At 39.4% G+C, this 21,120-nt stretch overlaps 1 long non-coding RNA gene across 1 annotated transcript; it reads right to left on the minus strand.

Moving 5' to 3' along the window:
- Positions 1–5,081: 5,081 nt before the first annotated feature.
- On the minus strand, positions 5,082–20,302 carry LOC110200399 (uncharacterized). Its single transcript, XR_002322243.2, has 3 exons — positions 20,253–20,302; positions 6,899–7,040; positions 5,082–5,269 (listed from the first exon to the last, which is right to left on the minus strand). It is a non-coding gene; the product is annotated as an uncharacterized LOC110200399 (long non-coding RNA).
- Between the last annotated feature and the right edge of the window lie 818 nt (positions 20,303–21,120).

The raw sequence follows: 21,120 nt of genomic DNA on the forward strand, positions 1-21,120 counted from the left end.
AATTGCCTGTAGGATAAAATATAAACTCCTCTGTTTACCTTTTAAAGCCCTTCACAACCTGGTCCCAATTTCTCTTTCCAGACTCATTGCACATTATTCCCCTTCCCAAACTCTGTGAGTCAATCTTCTCCCTGTCGTCACACATGACATTGCATCTCCCTTCACTGGCCACCTCACATTGCCAGAATATACTCCCTCCTTACCTCAGCCTCATAAAATCTTTCTTTTCCTTTGAAGTACATCTCAAGGACTATGTTCTGCATGAAGACTTTCCTGATACCTCTAATGACTACTACCCTCCTTCCCAAATGACCTCGTATTTAACTAATCCCTGAATAGTTGTAATTATTCAATATATGTATATAAATATATACGTACATATTTATTTACATGTATGTATAAACTACATGTTTAAATGGGGGGAGAGAGAGAGAGAGAGAGACAGAGAGAGAGGGAGACAGAAAGGGAGTATACATATATGTGTACTTCTTGTTCATAGGGACTGTCTCATTCTTTGTACTTATATCAACACCAAGCCTGGCTCATAGAAGGTACTTAGTAAATGCTTAATTGCTGGGCTCTTCCCTCTTTCTCACCTACCCCCAAGATAGATAAATCAGTGGTCAAGTCAATTTCCATCTTTTCTCTGATCCATCCCCCTTTTAATGGTTACAATCCTAACTTGGACTCTTAACACCTTATATCAACTTCCTAATTTAGTCACCCTTGTTTCCAGATTTTCCCCTGTCCAAACCATCCCCCACACAGTTGCCTAAATAATCCTCATGTTCCAACCATGTCACTCCATTTCTCAAAAGTCTTTGATGCCTTGCCATTTCATCTACTAATTCATATATTTATTTTCTCCTTTCTATAAAATTTTATAAGAATGTTCTATACACATTTATTTTGTAACTTTGATAAAAATAAGCAGTTAGGTGAAGCAGAAGGTAGAACACCAGACTTGGAGTCAGGAGGACTTGAGTTCAAATCCTGTTTCAGACACTTTCTTAGCTATGTGATCCAGGGCAAGTCATCTACAAACTCTTTAATTGGGCATTTAATCTAAATCTAACCTACCACTCCAGTCCTGTTTACATTTACTCTCCATATACTTACAGTCTAGCCACAATGGACTACATATCCAACCCTCTCCTAAATTTGGCATGCCATCTCCTACTCCTTCACATTTGCACAAGTTGTACCCCGTGCTGCAGTATCTCCCTTGTCTTCGCGTCCACCTCTCAGAATCCTCTTTGTTTTCAGCGTAACTCAGGTGTCAATCCCTCCATGAAGGTTTCTCTGAATTCTCCAGTTGTTAGTTATCCTTGTACATATCCATCTGCAAACAGATTCAATAATCTGCCAGAAGAATGTAAGCTTCTTAAGGACCAGGATTATTTAATTTTGTGTCTTTGTAATACCAGCACCTAGCAAATTGCTTTGCTCATGTTGTTGTTGTTCAGTCATTTCAGTCGTGTGTGACTCTTTGCAACTCCACTTGAGTTTTTCTTAGCAAAGATACTGGAGTGGTTTGCCATTTTCTTCTCCAGCTCATTTTACAGAGGAGGAAACTGAGGCAAAGAGGGCTAAGTGATTGCCCAAGGTCATACAGCTAGTAAGTATCTGAAACCAGATTTGAACTCAGGAAGGTTAAGTCTTCCTGACTCCACGTCTGGCACTCTATCCGCTACACCACCTAACTGCCTCTGCACATAGTGGGTACTTAATGAATGTCTATTGAATTGAAATATACCAGAAGAACATTGAACAAAATTGTCTTGCAATTGTATTTCTCAGAAACTCTGCAATAATATTAATATATGTCAAGGAGACACCTCTCTGACTATATATTGTTCTACCAAATCAAATGATGTCTTGCAGCCATAAAAATTAAACTCAAATGGCTCTTCAATTCCCCACACCTCTTGGACAATTGTGTAACTGAATATATGGTCTTCTATAGAAAATCATTTGTGAAAACTCAGATGTTCCTTTTTTATTTTAATGAGAGTTAGCTAGCATTTACACAGCATTTTAAGGTTTGCAAAGCACTTTACATATGTTATCCCACATGATCCTAACAACTCTGTGAAACAGATGCTATTATTATCCACATTTTACAGATAAGGAAACTGAGGCTGGAGGAGGTTATATGACTTGCCTTGGGTCATACAGTTAAGGAAATATCTAAGGCAGGATTTGAAATCAGGTCTTCCTGCATATCAGGCACAAAGATGCCAGAATCAAACTGTAACATTTCCATCATCACTAATGAGGAAAATAATTTATTATAAAAATGCTGACAGCTTTGTTCCATCTTTTTTGTCTGCTTGTTCTTTTAACACTCTCCTCTTTAAGGGGAGCAAGAGTTTTGCTTCAATGACAGGAATGCCAACAGAGGACTAGCTGCCTATATCCCTCTCTTCACCAGTATTTTAGTGCCTCTTTAAGTATTATTAAAGCTTGAGATCAATTTGCAAAGCAGGACAGGATGGGAAGTGAAAGGATCAGCTAAGAGATGTATGATCTTTAGCCTCAAAAAACCACAGTATAAGAGAAAGTGAGCAGAACACACTACCTTCCCTCTGAGTTACAGAAGAATGAAAAGAAAGTCACTTAGCCTAGCCCAGATAGGAGTCATGACCAGAGAGGCTCTGTGAAGAAAGATGAGGAAGTAACTTATAGTGTCTACCTAAGGAGTACTTTGGCTCTTACCAAATAAAGATGTAAGAAAGGTGAAAAAGATAAACCAAAATATGTGACGAATAGCTCCCAGGCTATTCAGGCGCATGGCCTAGGCCGTCTGCCTCTAAAAGATTAATAACACTCACCTAGGTCTGAAGCCCAGGCATCTTGACTAAAAAAAAAAATTTTTTAAACCTAAAATATGAAACAATACCTGCCAGACACTCAGTCTAAGCAGGAAAAGATCGCTTACTAGAAGTAAAAGCAAAAAACAAAAACAAACAAACAAAAAAACAAATCCTCCTAGGGTTGGGGAGGAATGTCAAGATGGAATGTCAGATATGAAGCTATGATTGCCAGTGATGGAGGCAGAGGGAGGGCTTGGCCAAAAGGGAGATGAAAAGGCAAGGAACAGCCTTGGAGAGCTGTTCTGATGACAACTTGGTGAGATGCCCAGAGAGGTGTTTCAGAAACAACTAAAGGTAGTCCTCTTCAAGGGTCTCCAGAGCATGAGTCACCACCTCCCCCATGTGGAAGGTCCCAGTAGGATAGGGAGACTGCAGAAAACAGAAAAACTGGCATTTGTTCTGATCTTCCCATTGGCGTAGCAATTTGTGAGGGGAATTATTTTCCATGAGTTAAGAAGTATTAAGAAATACTTCATGGCAAAGGTTCTCTTGCTAGTTATGTTTTGTTGGTATTGCTCAATGAAATGCTCCATCATTGGACTTCTGGCAAATTTCCTTGCCTGTTAGTGGAAGCTGCCCTGGATGAGGGCTCCTGCCAAGAGTATACATACAACACACAGTGAACATGAGCAGATCTTGAGAACTCCCACTTGGAGTGGGAAAGCCTCGAAACGTTTCTAGAAAATGTTCTTGGAATGAATTGGCTTAACTGGGCCTTTTTTTGGTGAGTTGGGACCCAACAGATAAAGTAAAAAATGCTGATTCTGATTACCACTATTCCCCAGAGAAGTTTAACTGGTAGAAAGCAATGTCTGCCACAAGCCCCAAAACAACTTCAGCCAACAAACAATGTCCATGACAATAAAAGGGCCAGCTTTGATTTCAAAATCAAATGGCAACTTTGTATTTCAAACCAGGGATCTTAACCTTTTTTGGGAGATAAAGCCCTCATGAAGCCTGGATCCCTTCTCAGAATAACATTTTTAGTTCATAAAATAAAATATATAAGATTACAATGGAAACTGATTATATTGAATTATTGTTATCAAAATATTAGGTTAAAAATGCCTGATTTAGAATATAAACTTCTTCATAAAGTGACACAGAAAAGGAGGGTGGAAAATTACAAGGGATGTCACCTCAAATTCTAAAAATTACGATGTCACAAAAAGGCCAAGAATGTTAGAAGAGAAAACCAGTTTGCAGAAAAAGCTTGGCCTCAGACCCAACTAAACCAGATCCTCCCAAGAGCCTACTTTTTCATCTCTATAAAACCTTTATGAGACTTGTCAATGAATGTGTTGAGAATATCCTTCATGGAAATGTGAGAAACAGGCAACTTATCTTTCTACAGTTGATTCCTTCTTCACAGTCATACAACTGCCTGAGAGGTACAGAAAAAAAAAATGAGGTAGCATAGTTACATATGCTATCAAACTAGCTCATAGGTTTGGCTTATCTGCTTTTCTTTTTTACAAGAGTTTTCACTGGCAGATGTGGAAGGCTTTTGGTCATCTAAGTGAGTGCCGGACCTAGAGTCAGAAAAACCTGAGTTCAAATCCTGCCTTAGACACTTACTAGCAGTGTGACCCTGGGAAAATCATTTCACTTCTGTTTGCCTCAGTTTCTTTACCTGCAAAATGAGGATAATAATGACACCCATCTTCCAGGGTTGTTGAGAGAATCAAATTAAATAATCATTGTAAAGTGCTGAACAAAGAGCCTGGAATGTAGTAGGAGGAGCAATGTAAAAATTAGCTATTGTAATTATTACTATTATTTCTAAATGGCTGTGATGTAAAAAGAAACTGTATCTATAAAACTTACTTTTAAATATGTGTGTATATACATATGATAAAACATATTTTTGGTATCAGAACTATAATTTCTTGGTGTAGGAAGCTTCAGATGAGTAAAGTCTTCTACAAAAGTAGAACAGTGCTTTTTCTATAACTTGCTAGAATCTCAGAGAATTGCCTGGGACACCAAAATATTAAATGACTTACTTAAAGACAAATAGCCAATAAGGGGCAGAGATTGGACTTGAAGTTGACTCCAAAGACGGCTCTCTATCCAGGATACCAGTGGTGCCAAACAGAAAGAGTACTGATATCCCTCCCTGTGGTAGTTTGACTTAGAGAACCACAAATTAACATTGTCTATGTTGTATTATATCTTTACTTATTTTCTTCAACATTTCTCACTTACATTTTAATCTGGTTCACATTTCTTAGTTGATCCTCCCATCCTGCCTTGCTTTGCAAATTGGCTTCAAGCTTTAATAATACTCAAGAAGCTGCTAAAATACTGGCGAGGAGAAAGGTATAGGCAATAAGTCCTCTGTTGACATTCCCATCATTGAAGCAAAATTCTTGCTCCCCTTAAAGATGAGACTGGAAGAATAACAAACGGACAAAAAAGTGGAACATATCCATCAGCATTGTTGTAATAAATTATTTTCCTCGTTAATGAGGAGAGAACCATCACAGTTTGACTCTAGAATCTTTATGTCTGCTATGCTATATAAGGGAATGGAAATAGTACTAAGGAAGATGAAGGTGGCACCATCAGTTTTACCAGATTGAGGACATGTAGAAGGAATCTATGCTGAAAGCAATGTAATTATTAAATCTTTGAGGGAGCTCTGTTCTATACCAAACTTCCTCTCCTAAAAACAGAAGGAAGGAAGGAAGAAGGAAGGAAGGAAGGAAGGAAGGAAGGAAGGAAGGAAGGAAGGAAGGAAGGAAGGAAATTTTAAAGCATTTGACTCAGTAGAAAAAAATGAAGTCTTAGCCAACGTGGTATTTCCAAAGCTTGCATTAATATAGATTTACCCCTCTGTGGTTACTGATTTGGCATTGGCCTTTAAGCTTGAGAATTCCCAAGGAAAGGCAGCGTTATTGTTGAAAAGCTGGAATATCCAGGCCAACATTTCTGTAGTAGAAGTGATATCCTAACCCCCAACCCTATGCAAGTTAGACCAATTTTTCTTTAAAAGGTTTTGAAAACATCCTCAAGACTTGGTTGGCTCAGGGGAATAAAGACTTAAGCTGTCGACATCACTTCCTGGTTGCCCGAATACAAAACAACCATGAGGTGCTCCAGGTGCTCTCTCTCTGATGCTTGGCTGGTGGATCAGTATGGGTAACTCAGGCAAAAGAGCCTCATTCAGTTAAATCAATGCAAGCTGTCCTTCATACTATCCTTGTTGCATATCCTTCTGCTATGGCTAAGTAAATCTCCTATTGTTAACTGTTGAATGATCTGTACCAGTGTTCAGTTTGGTTCCAATATTGAACCTCAACTACCAGGGAAGTGATCTGAGTCAGGCCCAGCCCAAAATAATATGTAATCATGATTGATCCCCCAGGGGTGCAGAAAGAGTGTCATTAAGTCCTACTGACACGTGATTAAACTGTGGTTTAGGTGAGATGGTAAGATCCAGACCCTGGGTTTGTTTGTGACAGAACATAGAACTAATATGGCTTCATCAAGAACAGGTCATGCCCAACAGCATTTCCTTTTTTTTTTTTTGTTTTTTCAATAGGATTACCAAACTGGTAGATCAGAGAAATGTGTAAATGCAATTTACCTCGATTTGGGAGAAGCATTTGACCAAGTCTTCTTTACTAGTTGTGGAAGAGATGGAGAAAGATGAGGAAGACAAGAGATAATAGTACAATTGAGTGGGTGTGAAGTTAAGGTGGGAGCAGATGACCCCTACTTGTGGAGCTTGTCCCAGAGGTGGCAGACCCCTGACAGTGTCTCGGTTCCCATGAAGCAGTATCAGGATATGGGGAGCTGTGATGACCAAAACCAGGCAGAAGCAAATATCTGATCCACACAATTCTGGGTAGTCACCACACAGGAAAGAAAGTACTAAGAAAGAAACCAATGGGCTCAGAGTCTGGGTGAGTGCCTGTGGTGTGATGGGCAGAAGGGTGCTGTCTGGGTCATCTCATCTCCAGACTATGTTTTTGACTCTCCAGGACTTTGCCACCATGATTCAGCCACCTCCTCACCTTGGAATTTCCCTCCAGCATGCCAGTCTCCTCCTACTTGTGAGTTCCTTCTGAGATTCTCCATTCTGGGGACAGGCCCCAGTCAGCTTCACTTCATTCCCCTTCCAGATGTGTTTCTGATCCCACAGACTTGACCACTGTGCTTTTATAAAATGACACAGAGGAGAGTGGAAAATTATGAGCCTTATCACCTCATAAAATGGCAGCTTCCTTCTCTCCCTACTTCTACCCTTCCTCCTTCACTCTCCCTCTTTAAACTCTCTTTTATGTATTGCTCACTCATGGTGCTTATTCAAGATGTACGTAATGATGAACTGACCCCAGAGGCTGCCGTCTACCTGCAAGTCATAGCCTGAGAGATATTTGTCACCCACTTGGCTTTTCCAGTGTGGAAACTGGGCAGACTGGTTTTCATAGTGGTGGATTTCATTGAGGAAGTCATGTAGAACTTCGTGGCTTGATGCAATATTATTAATGATATTATTAAGATTAGCTTAATGATATCATTAGAATGTAAGCTCCTTGAGGGAAGACACTGTTTCTTTTTGCTTTTATTTGTATTCCCAAAGCTTAGCATAAGGCCTTACACATATTAAGCACTTAATAAATGCTTTTTCCCTGCTTGCCCTCAATACCTGCTTGCAATGTTGACTTCTTCTTCCATCCCCTAGTCACCTGACAACCACATCCTCAGCCCAGGCACAGCTCTGTTAACTCTCCATGTGATGGGATGGGATATAACTTTGCTCACAATCCTCATTATCAATCTATCAATGCATTTAAAAGGAGAAACATATGCCTGACAAAGGTATTCACCACTGTCATAAATGATGTCCTGTACAGAAGCAGCTAGACAGTGCTATGGTTAAAGCTCTGGGCCTTGAGTCAGGAAGATCTGAGTTCAAATCTGACCTCAGATGCTATATGACTAAACTGCTGTTTGCCTCAGTTTCCTCAACTATAAAATGGGGCTTCTAATAGCATTTAGTTTATAGTATTATTGTGAGGATCAAATGAGATAATATATGTAAAGCACTTACATAGTAGGTGCTATAGCAATGCTAGCTATTGCTATTATTCTTATTCCAAATGGAATGGATTCTTTTTAGGTAAGGAGGCTCTCCTATTTATAAATAATATTGCATCAAGCCACTGAACTCTACATGACTTCCTCAATGAGATCCACCACTACAAAAACAAGTCTGCCCAATTTCCACCCTGGAAGAGCCAAGTGAATGACAAATGCCTATTAGGTTATGACTTGCAGGTAGATGGCAGCCTCTAAGGTCAGTCCATCATTTTATACATCTTGGATAAGCACTATGGGTGCTGGAGCAACAATCTGGATACAAAAGTAAAGGAGGAAGAAAGCACACTGGTCTATGTTTGGACATTTCTACATGCATTCAGCGATCCCAAGCTGCTTCCTGATGTAAAAATAAATAAATAAATAAATAAATTCGATTCAATCGATTTTTATTAAGCACATACTATGTGTAAGGCTTTATGCTATTCATTGAGGATAACAAAGAAATATAGTTCTTGACTGCAAGAAGATTATATTCTACTGGGGGATATGACATGCTCATGAATAAATCTAAACCTATGATGCTAATATACCCAATGAATGCAATAATGTAAATGAAAAGAACAATAAGACCAAACTGAACTCTGATTGATTGTGATGAGCAATCTTAGTTCCAGAAACCTGAAAATGAAATGCAGCTCTTGCCTCTTGGTAAAGTGGGGGGGGGGGGTACTAGCAGGGGGTGCTTTTAGACCAGAGTACAGCCAAGAGAAAAGAAAGGATTTCTTTCAGCCTCCTTCCCTTTGGCAACAACTGTTTAAGTTAGAAGCACACACACAGTGGTGGGAGACTGCCCACTAAGCCTGGGACCTGGGTCCCTGGACTGGACATTTCTTGGCTGCCTTCTTCACTTACTTTTCTCAGCATAGATCATCAGCCAGTGATCCTGAGAACTAAACATTTCCAACCGTGGGGATAGCTCATGAGTTCCAGAGTCCCTGACTTCCTGAGTAGATCACTAGCAGACCAGAGTGAAAAAATTTTCTTAACATAATGCCTCTCAAAGCAAAGGACCACCACCAAGAGAATTGTCCTGCAGTTGGAGAACCAAAGCTATGCCATGGCTGACTGGGATTTCTAGACCTTTCTAAACCACCATATTTGTGAATTTCCCAGAGGACCAACATCCATGTCCAAGGTGAATGTGAATATCTATTCAGCAATCCCACAAAAGGTCCCACCTTTGGTGGGAGTAGTATAATGAGTGTAACAAGTATTTCATTTTTGTATGTTTGTTCATGTACACCTTTGCATCCTTTAAATCACATATATTTTCTGTGTTGATGAAAATAAAAAGCTGCCCTATAGTTGATTTTTTAAAAGGTTATCAATAAAAGAGTTGTTAAAAGATTTAACTTATTTATGTGTTCTTTGAATAGGAAGCAGAAGAATGGACCAAATGGCCTTTGAAAATGTCACCTTTTACTTTACTTTATGACTTTTCATTTGGATTCCCCAAATTATACTTTCTATATTCCTCTCAGGAAGGGATGAGCAAACTTCTCGTGGACCCACATTTATGCCCAGAAAGAAGCAGTGACCACGAAATTCCTTCTATTTGCCCCCTTCTGGGGGGGGGGGAGAGAGAGAGAGAGAGAGAGAAGAGAGAGAGAGAGAGAAGAGAGAGAGAGAGAAAAGAGAAGAGAGAGAGAGAAAAGAGAGAGAGAGAGAGAGAAGAGAGAGAAGAGAGAGGAAAAGAGAGAGAGAGAGAAAAGAGAGAGAGAGAGAAGAGAGAGAGAGAGAGAGAGAGAGAGAGAAATGTACAAAGTTCAGCCCTAAAATGAAGTTTTCTGATTTCACCAGCTATAAAAGTCCCACTAGCCCCAGTCTTATCTTAAAATCTCCTTGATGTCTGCACCCCTACACATGCCTCAGAAGATCAATAATATTACACAAGTGAGAGATCAAAGTTTTTTAAGCTACATTAAGGTTTGGACTGGGGGAGGAATGAAAAAGAGTTAAATTCAATTAAAACCACCCTGAAATACACTAACCACCTAGTTACATAGAATTAAGTTCTTGTTGATCAGTCCTCTTCGAATACACCCTGGCATACGTATGCCTGTGTGTGCGTGTGTGCGCTCACACACACACACACACACACACACACACACACACACACACACACACGCACACACACTCATAAACAAAGCACAGCCTCAAACAACATCTTGTAAAGCACATTATAAAATGCCTCTAATAAATTCCTAACAGCTATAGCCATAACCATCTGAGAGAAAGGTGATTATGACACAGAAGTGTCAGGTTACAACAACAAATTGAGTCATGTGAGGCAGGGATTTATTTGTTTTTGCAAGTGTGCTATAAAGGCCCACATAATTTTATAAATGAAAATGAATGTAGGTTAATGATGGCACCTGGATTTAAAACCCAACTATCACAAGGAAGGCAAATTAGCATAGAGAGAGCAATACAAGACATAGGGCAAATTGTCCAGGAAGCCAACCATGTCAGAGAGCCAGAAGTGAAGGTTTGGGTTCTAATTCTACCCCTGCACCAAGCAATGTGTTCATAGGATCAGGATGTCATCCCTCCCACTCCATCCCCAAAGGCTATCAGCCTTGCTTCCAGACCAGCCCCAGCAGCCATCATCCTGGAAAGCAATCCTGGTTCAGACCCTTGGCAACCACTTTTGGAGGTGCTATAGCCACAGCTGTTTAAGGCCCTAAAAAAAAATTTTTGCCACTAAAATCCTTGTGACCATCAAATAGTGCAACATCAGAAAATGATATGGTTTTATCAGTGAAAATAACAATAAAGAAGATACATTGCCAACTGCTTTGCCAATTCATCCTGAGAACCAAGGGACCTTTCCATATGACTCACAGGTGAAACTTCTTACATATGTTGTCTCCTCCATTAGAAGACGAGCTCTTTTAAAAATAAAATTTTAAAATTTAAAAAAATTTTAAAAGATGATGAGCTCTTGAGAGCATGGAATGGATTACTTTTCTATATCTCCCAGCACTTAACACAGAGCTTTGCACATGGTAAATGCTTAATAAATGTTTTTCATTCATTTATTCTTAAGCTGAAGGAGATCAGAAACCTGCAGGTGAACCCTGACCCTGATGGAAGAGAGGGAGAATTACTGGAATCATTAAGAGGCCCTCGCCCAGGAAGCCAATCTTTATTTGTGCAAGCCAGGGCTTAAGGTAAGACAGTGCATGACAGGAAGGAGAGAGGGAAAGGGGAGAGAGGAAACCTCTCTGAGGAGAACCTAGCCACAACCACACGCCAGAGAGAAGCAGAAGAGGCTCCTTTCACGCCTGTATCAGAGAAGAGAAAACATCTAGAGAAGTGAGTGTTTGCATGTAGACATCAGGGGATCCAAACTTGGTGAGATTTACAGCATAGTCTGCGAGAGGACATGGTAGTAAATGAGCAGGTTAGGGCTCCAGGGAGCTTGTGGTGGCTTGGCTACAGGGCCTAATGCTCCTTCACAATGCCCTCCAGATTTGTTCTGTGTAATGCATGTTGGCAGTCTTCCCTGATCCACCCAGCTACTAATGCCCTACCAAAAGTTTTACTTTATTTTTGTGTATGTAAATGCATACACACGTATATATACATATGTGTGTATAAAGTACATATTGTCTCCTCCAATAGAATGTAAACCCTTTGAAAAGAAGCTGCTAAATGCCCTACCAAAAAAACTTGCTTTCTATTTATGTTGTATATATGTGTGTGTACGTGTGTATATTATATATTACGTGTGTATATGTATGTATACATGTTATCTCCTCCAATAGAATGTAAACCCTTTGAAGAGAAGGATCATCTCATTTTATTTATTTTATCCTCAGCACCCAGTCCAATGCCTGACTGTAGCTGTTTATTAATAGTAGATGTTTAATAAATGTTTACAGATTGATTGATTGTAGCCACGAGAGAGAAAACCAGGAGCTATGGAGTCTGTCTACACACAGGTGATTGTGTGTGTCCCACAGCAAGTCACTGTGCTATCTCAGGCCCAGACACAGGCTGCATCCAAGAAGGAAACTAAGCAAAGAAGAATCAGCTTGTAAAGCTTCGGACTGCACTAAGACTTATGGGACACACTGTATGTCCTGCAAGCATTTGACAATGTTGACAACCCCTTCCTTGTTGTTGTTTTCATTAATGCTTTCTTCTGGTTCTCTTCTCACCTGTCTGATGAATCTGTCTTGCTAGATCATCATTTCTGTCTCACCCCCTAACATGGGCAATCCCAAGGCACTGTCCTACCCTCCGTCCACTCTCAGAATTTCTTAATTTCCCCCAATCCTATCCGTATTCCAGACCCTTCTCTTTCTATTGAAGATGCCACCATCCTTCTAGTCACCCAGATTCACAAACTCAGAGTCATTTGACTCACGCTATTGCAGCAACCTCCTAATTAAACTCCCAGTGTCCAGTCTCACTAATCCATCCTTCCACAGCTACCAAAATAATATTTTAAAAACCTGGAAAGATTTATATGAACTGATGCAAAGTGAAGTGAGCAGAACCAGGAGAACATTGTACACAGTAATAGCGATACTGTACAATGATCAATTGTGAACAACTTGGCTATTCTCAGTAATACAATGATCCAAGACAATTCCAAAGGAGTCATGATGAAAAATGTTGTCCACTTCCAGAGAAAGAATCGATGGAATCTGAATGCCGATTGAAGCGCACTATTTTCATTTTCTGTATTTTTTCATTTTTTCTTTGGGTCTGTGTCTTCTTTCACAACATGACTAATATGGTAATGTTTTATATGATTGAACAAGTATAACCTATATCAAATTGCTTACTGTTTCAGGAAGAGGGGAGGTAAGGGAGGGAGAAAGAAATTTTGGAACTCCAAGTTTTCAAAAGATGAATGCTAAAAATTATTGTAACTGGGGAAAAATAAAATTATTTTTTAAAATACTATTTTAAGTCATATGTCTGAACAAGTCACTCTTCTGCTAAAAAGCGAAATGACTTACCCAAGGTCACACATGTAGTAAATAACAAAGCCAAGATTTGAATTCAGGTCTTCTGACTCCAAATCCAGCTTTCATTCCAATGGACTATGCTACATCCATTGTCCTCAGGGTTCACTCTCTGTTCAGTACCTCTCCATTGCTTCTAGGATAAAATGCAAACTTCTTTAGCTTGGCACAATAATTGGGGAGATAAGATGAGTGCAGTATCTTTCTTTTTTTTTTTTATATTTTTATATGCATAGATTTGACTTTAAGGGAACACTGCTTTTAATTCCTGCCTTGCCTTGTGTCACGTCATGTTTTCCACACACAGCTGATACCAGGTCTATCTATATGGAGACTCATCAGTGGATGCCAACCTTCAGTAACTTGGCCACCTTAGGACCTACTTCCTTCCTCTCTCCCTCTCTCTCTCCCTCTTTCTCTCCCACTTTTCCTCTCCATATACACAGCTATCTATTTACATATATAGACATATAATTTTCTCTTCCTTCTTGGATACCCATTTTCCAAAAATAAAAGATATTTTCTAATGGTCTTTGAGGTGTGTACTTAATTCTGAAGCTGTCAAAAAAAATTTTTACACCCTCTCACTTCTTTTTCTGAATCATTTCCATTCCATGCACCCCTCTCCCCAGTCCTTTTGAATCTGGCCCTTCAACTAGTACTATATCGATTTAACTGTATTATCATCTATTCTACATCTCTCCATTTCCCTCAAAATGGCACTAGATAATTTATCGAATGTTTTACTAAGAAGAGAACAAAGCTTATCTACTGCATTCCCAATATCTACTCCATTAGTAACCCTGTCCAAAAAGGAAGTAAAGTTAATTTGACACAGCGCACTGTTGAGGAAGCCAGTCTAGCTTTTTGTGATCTCCACTTCCTTATCTAGATGTTCACTCATCATCTCTTTAATAATGAATTCTAGAATTTTCCTGGGAATCAAAATCAAGCTCACATTTCATAGTTTGTAGGTTCTATTTTCTTCCACTTTTTGAAAATTGGAATATTTATGTGTGGTACCCTTCCTGTTGCCCAAAGATTCAGCAATCATAGCTTCTAGTGCTTGCATTTCCTAAGGATACAGTAGATCTGTACCTCTACATGAATCAGAGCAAAGGGATGTCTTCATATTGCTTTCCTTATCTGAGCTATCAGCACTCTAGTATCCATTTTTATTCCATTCTTTCCAAATTAAAAGTCATCCTCATTGGCAGAGAAAACAGAATCAAAATAAGAATTGACCAGCTTTGTTTTCTCTCTGTTGTCAGTTATCAACATCCCATCCATCTAAGCAGTAGTCCTGTCCTTTCTTTGGCACTTTTCTCTCCTTCAATATAACTTTAATAATAACTTTTAAACTTAGAATGTCCTTGGTTTGTCTTGCCAATCTCACCAATTCCATGCCCTTGCACAGGAGAGCCAGCATGCGATGAATGCATTCCCTCATCACCTCCATCCCACAGAATCTCTTCTTTCTAAGTTTGGCTCGGTTGCTAACCTTTACATGAAGTCTTTCCAACCCTCCCAAATGCTACCATCCACTCCTAAAATTACCTTGCTTTACTTCATATATATGTTGTATTTACTTATATAAGTACATTTCATGTTTCCCTCAATAGAATGTAAGCTCCTTGAGGTTAGAGACTATATTGTCTTTGTACTCAATACTTAGCACAGTCCCAGTCACACAAAATTCACTTAATAAAGCTTGTTGGTTGAAAGATTGATTCTGAGCTTCAGCATTCCTGACTATTTTTATTTCCTGGTGCCATATTTTTAAATTTGTCTGCTGTTACCTTCCCTTACTTCTGTCTTCCGCATGTACCTTTTTTTTTTAAATAAAATCTAAGTTGGTTGAGTCCTCTGTGCATCCAGATCAGTCTTTTCAGATACCTCCTGTTTCTTCTCCTTGGCAGAAATTGTTTCCCTTGGTATCTTCGGAAAAGAATTCTTGAGACTTTCTCATCCCTCCTCAGCTGTCCTCCCCATAGAATTTTAGTTCATAGAATCTTACTTATCTTTCCTCTGAATCATTTGAAATCTGCTCTTCTAAAACCTAGCATACATACCAGATCTTTCCCAGTTACTTCTCTTCTCTCATAAACTTTGGAATAAGAATGATTACTCCCTCCCCCACAGCCCCACCATTTCCACCCCAACAACTACTTCCTTCCTGTCAGTAAGAATCCTGTCTAAAAAAGAATTTTGTCTTCTGGGTCCTTCTGCCCTCTGAGGAAAGAAATTATCATTAAGGCAAATCAAGAAGTTATTAGCTGTTCCACTTTTGTTGAAGAAAGCACACTCCTATGTCGGGTTTGGGATTTGTTTTCTAAACTCCTGACCTATTTCTTCATTTTGTCCAAATGTTATGGAATTTGCCCCCATGACCAAATGACTTGTTTGTCTTTCCATTAACCTTTACAGAAAGCCTCTCCATCATGCTTTCTCTTCTAGTTCCTGATTTCCCCCATGAATACACCTGCTCAGTATACCAGACTATACCCCATATCTTTTACATATCCGGTGTCCTTTGAATAAGTTATATCTAATCCAAGTCACATATTTATCTCCTTAGATGTCTCAAAAACCATTCTTATTCGAATGTTATCTCTATGTCATCTGTCTTGATAGTTAGACACTTATCTTTTTTATCCTTTTTAGTATAAAGCTTTTTTGATTAGATTTTCAAGACACAAGGCAATACATTCTTACCAGCCTTTATTAGGTACACTCCAGCCCTGGCGAGAATCCTATCAATTCCATATAATAAGCTATGATCCAAATATCCAAATAACATTCTCAGATGTTCACTACCAGAATCAGCTTCTCTTCTATATTCCTTGTTTCCCAGTGAGCAGAAGTGACCTTTTTTGCTTAATGAATGTGTATTGATTGATTTAATTTATGCCATCTGTATTTTTATGTACATATTTATTTGCTATCTTATCTTCCCCATTAGAAGCTCCTTGAGATTAGGGATTTTTCCCCCTTTCTATCCTCAGTGCTTAGCACAGTACTTGGCACTTTTTAAAAATACCACCTATGTCCCTAAGATCTTCAGTTCCTTGCCCCAACTTTGGCAATACTCTTTAGGCTCCTTCTGACAGTATCATTTGTGTCCATGTCAACCACAAGAATGAGTCATCCATTTGTCAAGTTTTGGGAGAGTCACTGTTTGAACCTTGATATAAGCACCTAGTGTCAGCTACTCTGGTTTCCTAAAGTCTTTTAAAACAATCTCATATGATCAATTGGGGAATGGCTGAACAAGTTGTGGTATATGAATGTAATAGAATACTATTGTGCTGTAAGAAATGGTGAGCAGGCAGACTTCAGAAAAACCTGGAAAGACTTGTTTGGACTGATGCCAAGTGAAGTGAGCAGAACCAGGAAAACATTATATACAGTAACGGACATGTTATGCGATGACTAATTTTGACAGACTTAGCTCTTCTCAGCAGTGCAAGGATCTAAAACATCTCCAAAAGTCTCATGATGGAAAATGCTATCCACATCCAGAGAAAGAACTATGGAGTTTAAATGCTGATCAAAGCATACTTTTGCTCTTTTTTTTCTTCTGTTTTGTTTTGTTTCCTTTCTTGTGGTTCCTCCTATTGGTTCTAATTCTTCCTTATAATATGACTAATGTGAAAATATGTTTAATAGGAATGTATATGTAGAGCCTATATCATATTGCATGCCATCTTGGAGAGGGAGGGAGGGAAGGGGAGAAAAATTTGAAACTCAAAAGCTTATGTAAGTGATTGTTGAAAACTAAAAATAAATTAGTAAAAAAAAAATGATCTCATATGACCCATTTTCCTGGCCATTCCACTGTACTGGTCCCTGCTAGGGCATCTGCATGCTAAAAAGAGTACTGTCTCAAACTCAAACTATTGTGAGGGTGTGTTAAAATGCTAACATCTCTCCATTTGCCCTGCCAGGCAGTGCTGAGTTAATGTCTGTTGCTAAGTTGTTTGGGAGTATGAAGTAAGCCAAGAGCTCACTATTGACTAAGGAGCAATCAGGAGAGCATACAGTGGCTGCTGTGTGGTGGATGCAGCAACAGAGCTCACTGATAAAAACATGAAGGGAATAGCAGAGACAACCAACAGCTGTCAAAGAAAATTGACCCAGGTGCTACCTCTAACATAAGAAGCAAGATTTGTTGACTGTTTCCACTATGAATGGACTTTTGCAAATATGATGAAGTGGTGAATTTTCAACAGGGTGGAAGACGTTTAGAGACAGAAACAGCAAGATACAGTGAAAAGCACTCTGGAGTTAGAGTCAGAAAACGCACATTCAAATCCCAGCTCTGCCACTTACTACTTGTGTGATGTCCAGAAAGTCACTTTAATTCTCCAGGTCTTGGTTCCTCATCTGTAGAATGGGGCATTATATTTCATGGTCTCCAAGGTCCCTTCTAATACTAAATTTATGATCCTCTGACAATATAAACAACCTGACAGAAGCAATAACTTTGGCCCCCTGAATTACAGACTTAGGACTCTTCAGACCACTAACTCATCCCACCCAATCCTTCCTGGCCCCTCTAATGCTTACCCAATCCCAGCTTCTACCCTGCTACTTTAATTTCCCAGAAAGTATAAGATGTTAATCTGGAAGGAATGGCAGCTGTGTGGCGCAGTGGACAGAGCACTGGGCTTAGAATCAGGAAGACTCATCTTCATGAGTTCAAATCCAGCCTCAGACACTCACCAACTGAGCAAATCATTTAATCCTGTTTGCTTCCATTTCCTCATCTGTAAAATAAGCTGGAGAAGGAAATGGCAAACCACTCCACTATCTTTGCCAAGAAAACCCCAAGTGAGATCACAAAGAACTGGACATGACTGAACAACAACCCGGAAGGAACTTTAGAATCAATTAGTTCAACCTTTCATCTTACAATCAAGGAAACAGATCCAGAGAGAGAAGATAACATAGCCAAGGTTACACTGGGTATGAGTAGCCAGGCTGAGATTTAAACCCAGCTTTAAGACTCTAAATCTGTTCACTCTTAATGAGCTGCAGGCTAAGATTGTGACCCATTGTATTACCTGAGCCCCAGGTTAGCCAGGCTAAGGTTGAAGCACTGGTCTTACCTATGGTTATCCAACCCTGCTAAAGCTATCACAGGATCAGAAATCTGGAGCTAGAAAGAATCTCCAAGGCCATCTCTGAGCCCAATTCTACCCTGGGTAGACCCCACCTGGCCTCTTAGAAACTAGGCTGAAATGAAAATTCTGGTCAGCACAGCTGACCACCCCCTCCCCACCCCAACTAAAAAATGAATTCCATTGTGGCTGGACTTCACAGTCTGTTTAATGTTCACATGGTATGGTTGTCTATTCACAGCTTGAAAACAATTCAGGAACATGGGGGAGGGATTGTGGGAGGAAGAAGGAGGGGTTGCTAACAGTGTGACTTCTGCTGAGCCTGATGAGATGCATTTCAAGGCTTCACAATAGCTGTTATAAATCAACTGTTTGGAACGTTTTCCACTCTTCTCCTTGTTTCTACCATGCACCAACAAGCAGGTGTCTGGGCATCACAGAACATAAATAGGCTTAGAGATTATCACTAGACAGCACAGTATAGGGGTGGAACTGTCACAGGAAGGCCCACTGCCATTTAGGCTGCAACTCTGGGACTGGCCCCAACTTCTCCTCCCACCATAGAGGAGAACAGCCAATTCATTGTGCAAGAGAGGACTCTTAAAGAATGGGCAGAGGTAAAACCCAGGACCCTGATTCACTGCTCCTTCTTTAGGGCAGAGGTGGATACCTCCAGGGGGGAAAAAACATAAGACAAATCACATACTTTCTTTGCCACCTTCTTCTGCCACCTAGCCTGAAAAACAGTTGGTCAATCACATCTGGCAATATGGTTTTCAGGACAGTTTGAAACTGCCTTTCTACACATCAGAAGAGTTTCATTCTATATTTATTTTCTCTGTTATTATTGTAGCAAAGACTGACAATTTCCTCATGCTGTTCCCATTTCTTCTCATTCCACTAATCCACATATTACAGGAGGATACCCATCTTTAGCTTTTTTTTTTAATATAGACATATATTAATATATAGACATGTGGGGAAAATCAGAGGAAGAATTATCAAAATCCACTGTGAGGATCATATGGTCCCTTCAAGTATCCAGGGCTAAAACTAAAGTGCTTCTGATGGCTGGATACATTTGGGGAAGTGAAGACTTAAAAAGTACTAGTACAAAGGCAAGACTCAGAGCATGGTTCTTTGTGACCAGTAAACCAAAGCAAGTCATGAAGAGAGTAGAGAAAGTCCTCAACTTAGACAAGGAAGTTCTAATAGTATTCCTCTTCTTGCTTCTGAGGGAAACCTCTTACCCAGAGGGGCAACCAGAGACATCAGCTAGCAGAGGGCAGTGAGAGAAAGCCACAAGAATCTGACCATAAGTTAGAGATAAGTCTCAGACACAGAACTAAACAAGTTTGATATGGTGTTACACATCCTACGCTGGAAGCTGAGGAATACTTCAGGATAAGCAAGGTGTTGAATATAACAAAGGATGTGGGTGATTTTAATATCCTTGATAAGAAGCATGTTTAGTGGGAACCCTAGTGACATGGTCTATATGTGACTGAAACTATGCTACATTCTGGAGGAAGAATACTTCCTGATAAATATTATCCTCTACAGGCTCTAAGAACAATCTACTTGCTTTTCATGACTTTAATAAACCTCTTCATTCTTTAAACCTTGTGAATATGTGTGCTTGTAAGGGGAGATTAGTGACAATACCCTGAAAAGATTTTGGATGCTGAAGTTCTGAGATTATCCAGATATACAGTTATCTAGATATATAATCAGAGAAGATTAATTTCTTTTGGGAGGGGCAGTGGGGGTTAAATGACTTGTGCAGGGTCACACAACTAGGAAGTGTTATGTGTCTGAGGCCAGATTTGATCTCAGGTCCTTCTGAATGCAGGGCCGGTGCTCTATCCACTGTGCCACCTAGCTGCCCCATGAAAATTAATTTCTTGAAATATAGGGATGAGGAGGGCTTTAACATAAGGGTTACATATTCCTCATAATTAATATTCTTTTAGTTTCAGAGAAAAGAAAATTTTGCTTTGATCAAGTGTCTTGATCTGTAGAGAACCAATATTACTGTTGACTGTAAAAACATGGAGCTCAGGCATGGGCTGGGAAAGAAAATCTGTTTGAGTAATAAGGCATTGTATGCTTGAAAACAATAGTATTCCAGTACCATTATAGGTGAACAAAGTTCTTACCTTAAAAAGTTCTTTCAAATCCATTATTTCTTTTGTTCCTCACAACATCTAGGGAAGTAGATAAAAAAGGGATTATGATGAGAAAAGTAAAGCTCAGACAACTGCCTCAGTCTCTCAGGATGTAATGATAAGAAATGCCATGATATTGAGGAATATTTTGCAAGTCAGAAGATGGTGAGGGGAGGGAGGATGATATTCACAAATTCAAGATTTAGAAGCGAAACAAACACTTCAATAGCCTCTCCCACAGAAACTATAGATATTGTTACTTTATTTTTAAGGGTGATGGAATCTTGGACAGTAAAAGTTTCAATTGTTCTTCTATGACGTCTGCGAGATTAAGAGTTTAACTCTTCTGAAGAAACTGTTGTGGCCGAAAAGATAAAGACAAAAATACTAAAAGAATTTATTTCCTGAGAGAACTGATCTTAACTTTTTCTTGCAAAGAAACATGGAAAGAATTCTTGAGAAAATCCTTTAATTGGTATCCTGGGAGAATGGAATATTAGGACCTTGTTTCCAGAACTGAGAAGTTAGCAGCTTTAATAATGGTTAAACATGACTTTGGCTATGATCTTTCTCACAACTAATACATTGCAAATAATTATTGACTTTGTTTAATTGTCTGTAATATTGTGAATAAATAGCATAGCCAGTAACCTTGATGTTGTACAGTATGTGTATGTGTGTGGGTGTGGGTGTGGGTGTGGGTGTGGGTGTGGGTGTGGGTGTGTGTGGGTGTGTATGTGGGTGTGTGAAGAGAGGGAAGGAGTTAGGGGCAGAAAAACAAGGTGATTTCTCTAGGTTTATTAAATAAATAATAAACAATAATAAAACAGGTGGTAGCTCAGAGCTAATTGATGGGTGA

The sequence above is a fragment of the Phascolarctos cinereus genome, unplaced genomic scaffold (genome assembly GCF_003287225.1).
Source record: "Phascolarctos cinereus isolate Bilbo 61053 unplaced genomic scaffold, phaCin_HiC Scaffold_2;HRSCAF=192, whole genome shotgun sequence".
NCBI classification, from domain to species: Eukaryota; Metazoa; Chordata; class Mammalia; order Diprotodontia; family Phascolarctidae; genus Phascolarctos; species Phascolarctos cinereus.